This window comes from Bombina bombina, chromosome 7 (genome assembly GCF_027579735.1).
Source record: "Bombina bombina isolate aBomBom1 chromosome 7, aBomBom1.pri, whole genome shotgun sequence".
In the NCBI taxonomy this organism is placed as follows: domain Eukaryota; kingdom Metazoa; phylum Chordata; class Amphibia; order Anura; family Bombinatoridae; genus Bombina; species Bombina bombina.
Genome location: NC_069505.1, coordinates 523,649,592 through 523,658,981, shown reverse-complemented (window position 1 = coordinate 523,658,981; position 9,390 = coordinate 523,649,592).

The window sequence follows — 9,390 nt, the reverse complement described above, 5'->3', positions numbered from 1 at the left end:
TCATTTTAAGACTCCATATTCTAAACAAAAAGTATCTAAAATTAGACTCCACAGAGAAATAACTTACACCGCAATTTTAATAGATATCATGTGCATATTTAAACTAATAGGACGCAGATATTTGAAAATTACAATATCACAATCTCACTTTAATTTCAATATTGTATGTTATACACTAATAAAGCATTAAAAATTAGCTGAAATACAATTTCACAGAATATAAAAACATAGTTAAAATTACAGATAGAGCTTGTCATTTTTTTTTCTAAAAAGGCCTTTTAAAGGGACGTGAAACCCAAATTTTTCTCTTTCATGATTCAGCTAGAGAATACAATTTTAAGCAACATTCCAATTTACTTCTGTGATCACATTAGCACTGCGGAATCAGTTGGCGCTCTACAAATAACGATAACAATAATAAATATCTAATTTGCTTCATTTTTTTAGATATCTTTTGTTGAAGAAATAGCAATGCACATGGGTGAGCCAGTCACACAAGGCCTCTATGTGCAACCTCCAATCAGCAGCTACTTAGTCTATCTAGATATGCTTTTCAACAAAGGATATCAAGAGAATGAAGCAACTTAGATAGTAAACGTAAATTGGAAAGTTGTTTAACGTATGTATTCTCTATCTGAATCATGAATGAAAAATTGGTTTCATGTCCTTTTTACATGAACCAGATAGAGCATGACATTTTAAACCACTTTCCAATTCACTTCTGTTATCAATTTTGCTTATTTTTCTTGGTATCCTTTATTAAAGAGCAATCCTAAGTGAGTTTAGGAGTGTGCACGTATCTCCAGCCATCTTGTAGCAGTGTTTGCAACATTATTTCTAGCAATGTTATACATAGATATGTGGTGTACGCTCCTGAGCTTCTATCAGCCTACCTAGCTTTATTTTTAACAAAGGATATCAAGAGAACAAAGCAAATGTGCTAAATAAATTGGAAAGTTTTTTTTTAAATCACATGTTCTATCTTAGTGATGGCGAACCTTGGCACTCCAAATGTTTCAGAACTACATTTCCCATGATGCTTGGATTTCAGAGTTCCTAAGCATCATGGGAAATGTAGTTCTGAAACATCTGGAGTTCCAATCACTGCTCTCTGAATCATGGAAGTTTAATGTTGACTTTACTTCCCCTTTTTTTAGTCTTGGGAACATGCAATGCTCTGCTCTAAACAATGTTAAACACTTCTGAGTATTAGATGGCTGCTTTATAGTGCTCCACAGCATGTGCACACTACTTACCTAGGTATGCTCTTCAACAGAAGATTACATTTAATAATAGTAGCAAATCGCAAAGATTTTTCCAGTTTCCAAAAAAAAAATTCTTTCATGATTTAGACAGAGCATACAATTTTAATCAACTTTCCAATTTACTTTTATTATTTAATGTGCTTCCTTCTCTTGGTATCCTTTGCTGAAAGGTTTATCTAGGAAAGCTCAGGAGCAGCAAATAACCTAGCTGCTTATTGGTGGCTGTATATGTGTATGTATGTGTATATATGTGTGTGTGTGTGTGTGTGTGTATGTATATATATATCTATCTATCTATCTATCTCGATTGTCATTGGCTCATCTATGTGTTCAATTAGAAACCAGTAGTGCATTGCTGCTCCTTCAACAAATGATACCAAGAGAATGAAGCAAATTTGATAATAGAAGTAAACTGGAAAGTTCTTTAGAATTGTATGTTCTACCTAAATCAGGAAAGAAAAAATTGGGTTTCATGTGCCTTTTTGTCCCTTTTTGGCTCACTATTAGTTTCACCTTAATAGTCTGCTCTCAGTGATTTTTGACAGTTTTTCACTGTTAGAAAGTGCTAGTTCATGTGTGCCATATAGATAATATTGTGCTCATTCCTGTGGAGTGAGCACTGATTGGCTAAAAAGCAAGTCTGTCAAAAGAACTGAAATAAGGGGCAGTCTGCAGAGGCTTTGATACAAGCTAATCACAGAGGTAAAAAGTGTATTAATATAACTGTGTTGGTTGTGCAGAACTGGGGAATGGGTAATAAAGGGATTATCTATCTTTTAAAACAATACACATTTTCATGTAGACTGATTCACCGATTGTAGAAATGAAGTGCAGCACCTCTCTCCTGTGCAGGCCAACCCCTCTACAGCAAAGTCCAGGAGCACTGAATGTTTCAATCATAAAAGACCTTTATTATTCATCTTAGGGTCATGCCATATACGAATATACAAACAAGACAGGAGCGCCTATAAGGCAAAGATAAAGGTATACCAGTGATGGTTAACCTTGGCACTCCTGATGTTTCAGAACTACAATTCCCATGATACTAGACTTCATAGTGCCTAAGTATAATGGGAAATGTAGTTTCAAAACATCTGGAGTGCCAAGGTTAAGTTAGAGCATGAAACAAGGGGGGAATATTTAGTTAGGCAGGGCTTTACCCAGGAAGGAAGGGTGGGGGGCTTAAGGCTCTGGGGAAGGTAGGGCATGAAACCAGGGGCTCTATCAGGGAGAAGAGCTAAATGCTCCAGGTAAGGTAGAGCATTTAGATAGGAAGGGAAGTGTAGCCTAAGGCTCCGGAGAAGGTAGGGCATTGAACCAGGGTAGACAGGGAGGTAGGGGAGTTTGAATCTCTGGGGAAGGTAGGGCATGAAACCAGGGAGCTCTACCCAGATAGGAAGGGAGGGGAGCTTAAAGGCACACTGAACCCAAAAATGTTCTTTTGTGATTCAGATAGAGCAGCAATTTTAAGCAACTTTCTAATTTACTCCTATTATCAATTTTTCTTCGTTCTCTTGCTATCTTTATTTGAAAAAGAAGGCATCTAAGCTTTTTGTTTGGTTCAGAACTCTGGAAAGCACTTTTTATTGGTGGATGAATTTATCCACCAATCGGCAAGAACAACCCAGGTTGTTCACCAAAAATGGGCCGGCATCTAAACTTACATTCTTGCATTTCAAATAAAGATACCAAGAGAATGAAGAAAATTTGATAATAGGAGTAAATTAGAAAGTTGCTTAAAATATCATGCTCTATCTGAATCATGAAAGAAAAAAATTGGGTTTAGTGTCCCTTTAAGGCTCCAGGGAAGGTAGGGCATGAAACCAGAGGGCTCTACCCAGTAGGCAGGAAGGAAGAGGAGCTTAAAGGGACACTATGTAAGATTTAACGATGCTTGTTACGAACTAGCTATCCAAAATAAGCATCTTCTCAATAGGATCTCATTAGGAGATCTTTACCGTATCGTCGTAATCTTCATTCCGAAAATTAATTTTTTCCAAACCCACTCCGTGGGTATCTTTCTCTCCTATCCAATCTTGGCCGACAACTGCAGTTGGAATATGGCGCCTAAAATTCTCACTGTGCATGCACAAGATTGCGCAACATCACTCCCTGCATGAGATTAATTTCGAATAAGGACATGCAGGCTAATAGTATTATGATTCTACATAGAAAGCCTGGAGAACCGATTGTATAGATTTCGGTCTTAAATGCGCAAGCGTTATTCCAATCTAGCTGCTGGTAATTTCGGCTTCAATAATTGCAAATGTGCATTCCCTATTTCAGCTGATTGTGTGCGCATGCGAATGAGGACTAATTTGTGTCATAATGACATGCATAAACAGCTAATCGGATTGGTTGTAAATTCCATACACGTAGTGCCGAAAACTGTGGGCTGGATATCCTGACGTAATTGTCAAAAAATAAAGATGCATTTTCTAAGGTTATGCGGCTTCGATTTGCAAAAGTTATAGGTCAGTAAGTTTTATTTTATACATGTAACTTATGTGTTGTTTTTATACTAAATTTGTTTAAAGTTAGTAACCCTTTAAAGCTCCAGGGATGGTAGGGAATAAAACAAGGGGGCTGCAACTGGTTAAGCATGCAGGGAGTGGAGTCTAAGGCTTTGTGGATTATAAGGGCATGAATAAGGGGGCCCTATCCAGGTAGACAGGGAGGGGAGCTTAAGGCTCTGGGGAAGGTTCGGAATGAAACCAAGGGGCTCTACCCATGTAGGCAGATAGAAAAAAGAGTTTAAGGCTCCGGGGAAGGTAGGGCATGAAAATAGGGGGCTCTACCCAGGCAGGCAGGGAGGGGAGTTTAATGCTCCAGGTAAGGTAGGGCATAAAACCAGGGGGCTCTATCCAGATAGGCAGGGCTCTTCCTAGGTAGGCAGGAAGTGAGGGGAGCTGAAGGCTCCTGGGAAGGTATGACATCAAAGCAGCAGGTTCTATCCAGTTAGGCAGGCAATGAAAGCTAGTGAATGGAACCAGGGGGCTATTCCCAGGTCGGTAGGCAGGCAGGGATGGGAGCTTAAGGCTCTGTGGATAAAAGGGCATGAAACCAGGAGGCTCTACCCAGGTAGGTAGGCAGGCAGGGAGGGGAGCTTAAGGCTCTGGGGAATGTAGGACATGAAACCAGGGAGGGGAGTTTAAAGCTCTACACGGGTAGGCAGGTAGGGAGGGAAGTCTAAGGCTCCGGGAAAGTAGTGCATGAAAGCAGGGGGCTCTACCCAGGTAGGCCGGAAGGGAGGGGAGCTTAAGGCTCTGGTGAAGATAGGGCATTAAACCAGGGTAGGAAGGCAGGAAGGGAAGCTTAAAACTCATAGGAAGGTAGGGCATTAAATCAAGGGGCTTTACCCAGGTAGTCAGGCAGGGGGGAGCTTTTGGAAAGATAGGGCATGAAACCAGGGGGCTCTCAAAAGGTAGGCATGCAGGGAGGGGAGCTTAGGTCTGGGGAAGGAAGGCATGAAACCATGCGGCTCTACCCGTGAAGTAAGGCAGAGAGTGGAGCTTAAGGCTCTTGGAAAGGTAGAGCATGAAAGCAGGGGGAGTCTACCCAGGTAAGAGCAGAAGGGATAGGAAATTAAGGCTCTGGGGAAGATAGAGCATGAAACCAGGATGACATGTGAAGGGGATCTTAAGTCTCTGAGAAAGGTAGGGCATGAAACCAGGGGGCTCTTCCCAGATTGGCAGGGCTCTACCAAGGTAAACAGGAAGGCTCCAGGAAAGATAGTGCGAGGAAACAGGAGGCACAGGCAGGGAGGAAATCCTAAGGATCCGGAGAAGATAGGGTGAGGAACCAGTAGGCTTTAACCAGGTAGGTTGGCAGAGAGGGGAATTTAATGCTCCAGGGAAGTTAGGGCATGAAACCAAAGGGCTTTACTCAGGTAGGAAGGCAGTAAGGGGAGCTTAATGATCCGGGGAAGATAGGGCACTGAATCAGAGGGCTCTACACAGGTAGGCAGGAAGGGAGGGGAGCATAAGGCTTGTGGGTAAGATATAACATGAAACCAGATTGCTCTACCCAGATAGGCAGGGTCCTACCCAGGTAAGCAGGAGGGGAGCTAAAGGCTCAGGGGAAGATAGGGCATAAAACCAAGGGGGCTCTATCGAGTTAGGCAGGCAAGGAGGGGAGCTTAAGGCTCTGCGGACGTTTAGGCATTAATCCAGGTGGGTCTACCCAGGTAGGCATGCAGGGAGGGAAGATTAAGGCTACAGGGAATGTGGGACATGAAACTAGGGGGCTTTATCCAGGTAGGCAGGCCACGAGAGGAGCTTAAAGTGAATGTAAATTTTGATGCTAAAGTGCCCGGTTTTTAAAACTTCGATTAAAAACAGGGGCACTTTAATTCATCAAAATTTTCATTTCACTCCTGTTGTGAAAAAAAACTTACCTTTTAATCTTCACAGCAGTTCCAGCTTCCTCCACCTGTTTCAAAGCCTCTTCCTGGGTCTAAAATGAGGAATCCGGCTTCCTCCAATCACAGCAGTGAATCAGACACTGAATCCCCCGGGGGGAAGCTGTGATTGGAGGATGACCTATCAATCATTTCTGACATCAGAAATAACTTGTGAGACCGGAGGAAGCTGAAGCTGCTGTGAAGTTTAAAAGGTAAGTTTTTTTGTCACAACAGGAGTGAAATGTAAATTTTGATGAATTAAAGTGCCCCTGTTTTTACTCAGTTTTAAAAACCGGGCACTTTAGCATCAAAATTTACATTCACTTTAAGGCTCATAGGAAGGTAGGACATTAAATTAGGGGGCTCTATCCTGGTAAGCAGGAAGGGAGGGGAGCTTTAGGCTCTAGGGAAGTTAGGACATGAACCAGGGGCTCTGGCAGGCAGAGAGGGGAGCTTAAGATCCTGGGAAGGTAGAACATGAAACCAGGGGTCTCTAACCAGGTAGGCAGGGAGTGGAGCTTAAGGCTCTGTGGAAGGCAAGGCAAGAAACCAGTGTGCTCTACCCAGGTAGGCAGGGCTATACCTAGGTAGGAAGGCAGAGAGGGGATCTTAAGGCTCCACTGAAGGTAGGCAGGGAGATGAGCTTCAGGCTCTGGGGAAGGTAGGGCATTGAACCAGGAGGCTCCAGGTAAGCAGGCAGGGAGGGAAGCTTAAAGGGACACTGAACCCAAATTTTTTCTTTCGTGATTCAGATAGAGCAGCAATTTTAAGCAACTTTCTAATTTACTCCTATTATCAATTTTTCTTCGTTCTCTTGCTATCTTTATTTGAAATGAAGGCATCAGCTTTTTTTTTTTTTTGGTTCAGAACTCTGGAAAGCACTTTTTTTATTGGTGAATGAATTTATCCACCAATCAGCACGAACAACCCAGGTTGTTCACCAAAAATGGGCCGGCATCTAAACTTACATTCTTGCATTTTAAATAAAGATACCAAGAGAATGAAGACAATTTGATAATAAGGAGTAAATTAGAAAGTTGCTTAAAATTTCATGCTCTATCTGTATCACAAAAGAAAAAAATTGGGTTCAGTGTCCCTTTAAGGCTCTGGGGAAGGTAGGGCATTGAACCGCATTGAACCAAGAGGCTCTACCCAGGTAGGAAGCCAGTGAGGGGAGCTTTATTCTCCAGGGAAGGTAGAGCATGGAAACAAGGGGCTCTACTCAGGTAAGCAAGCAGGGAGGGGAGCTTCTGGCCCCGGGGAATGTAGGATATGAAAGCAGGGATCTCTACCCAGGTAGGCTGGAAGGGAGTTTAAGGCTCTGGTAAAGATAGGGCATTAAATCAGGGGGCTTTACCCAGGTAGGAAGGCACATAGGGGAAGGTAGAGCTTGAAAGCAGGGGGGTCTACACAGGTAGGCAGGGCTTCTACTCAGGTAAGGCCGGAAGGGGTGGGAAATTAAGGCTCTGGGGAAGATAGAGCATGAAACCAGGGGGCTCTTCCCAGATAGGAAGGAAGGCTCTAGTGAAGTTAGGGCGAGGAAACAGGAGGAACAGCCCAGGCAGGGAGGAAATTCTAAGGATCCGGGGAAGGTAGGGTGAGGAAACAGTAGGCTCTAACCAGGTAGGAAGGGCCCTACTCAGGTAGGCTGGCAGAGAGGGGAGCTTAATGCTCCAGGGAAGTTAGGGCATGAAACCAAAGGGCTCTACCCAGGTAGGAAGGCAGGGAGGGGAGCTTAAGGCTCCAGGTAAAGTAGTGCATGAAACTAGGGGGCTCTACCTGGGTAGGCAGGAAGGGAGGGTAACTTAAGGCTCCGGGGAAAGTAGGGTATGAAACCAGGAGGCTCTACCCAGTTAGGAAGGCAGGGAGGGGAGCCTAAGGCTCCGGGCAAGGTAGGACATTGAACATGGAGGCTCTACCCAGGTAGGTAGGCAGGTAGGGAGGGTTCTGGGGAAGATAGGGCATGAAACCAGGGGGCTCTACCATGATAGGCATGAAGGGAGGAGACCTTAAGGCTCTGGGAATGGTAGGGCATGAAACCAAGGGGCTCTACCCAGATAGGCAGGAAGGGAGGGGAGCTTAAAGCTCTAGGGAAGGTAGGGCATGAAATCTGGGGGCTCTACCCAGATAGACAAGGCTCTACCCAGGTAGGGAGGGGAATTTAAGGCTCTGGGGAAAATAGGGCATGAAACCAGGGGGCTCTACCATGATAGGCATGAAGGGATGGGAGCTTAAGGCTCTGGGGAAGGTAGGCTATGAAACTAAAATATAAAGAACAAAAGAAGGGTGCCCCCTAGTGTAGACAAGACTGACAAGCTCCTTATTTATTTTGATTATTATTATAAGATTATTATAAGATATGCCTAAAATTGTCTGCTGGAATCTCAGTGTCCCAGCTCACTGACAATTGATCAGCTGCATACCAAAAGTTATGAACTAGGGGACTCTACCTAGTTAGGCAGGTAGGGAGGGGACATTAAGACTCTGGGAAAGGTAGGGCATGAAACCAAGGGGCTCTACCCAGGTAGCCAGGAAGGGAGGGGAGCTTAAAGCTCTGGGGAAGGTAGGGCATGAAATCTGGGGGCTCTACCCAGATAGTCAAGGCTCTACTCAAGTAGGCAGGAAGGGAGGGGGGCTTAAGGCTCTGGAGAAGGTTTGGCATTAAACCAGGGGGCTATACCAAGGTAGGCAGGGAGGGGAGCTTAAGGCTCCAGGTAAAGAAGGGCATAAAACCAAGGGGCTCTACCCAGGTAGGCGTGCTTAAGGCTCCAGGGAAGGTAGGGCATGAAATCAGGGGGCTCTACCCAGGTAGGGAGGGAGGGGAGCTTAGGGCTCTGGGAAAGGTAGGGCATGCACCAGGGGGCTCTACACAGGTAGGCAGGCAGTGAGGGGAGCTTAAGGCTCATAGAAAGGTAGGACATTAAATTAGGGGGCTCTACCCTGGTAAGCAGGAAGGGAGGGGAGCTTAAGGCTCCGGGGAAGTTTGGGCATGAACCAGGGGGCTCTATCCAGGAAGGCAGGCAGGGAGCGGAGCTTAAGGCTCAGTAGAAGGTAAGGAAAGAAACCAGTGTGCTCTACCCAGGTAGGCAGGGCTATACCCAGGTAGGAAGGCAGAGAGGGGAGCTTAATGCTACAGTGAAGGTAGGCACGGAGGGGAGCTTAAGGCTCTGGGGAAGGTAGAGCATGAAACCATGGGTAAGCAGGCAGGGAGATGAGCTTCAGGCTCAGGGGACGGTAGGGCATTGAACCAGGAGGCTCTACCCAGGTAGGAAGCCAGGGAGGGGAGCTTTAGTCTCTGAGGAAGTTAGAGCATGGAACCAGGGGACTCTACTCAAGTAAGCAGGCAGAGAGTGGAGTTCTGGCTCCGGGGAAGGTAGGACATAAAACAGGGAGCATGGAATCAGGGGACTCTACTCAGGTAAGCAGGCAGAGAGGGAAGATTAAGGCTCTGGGAAATGTAGTGCATGAAAATAGGGGGCTCTATCCAGGCAGGCAAGGCTCTACCCAGGTAGGCCAGAAGGGAGGGAAGCTTAAAGGGACACTGAACCCAAATTTTTTCTTTTGTGATTCAGATAGAGCATGACATTTTAATCAACTTTCTAATTGACTCTTATTATCAAATTGTCTTCATTCTCTTGGTATCTTTATTTGAAATGCAAGAATGTAAGTTTAGATGCCGGCCCATTTTTGTTGAACAAACTGTGTTGTCCTTGCTAATTGGTA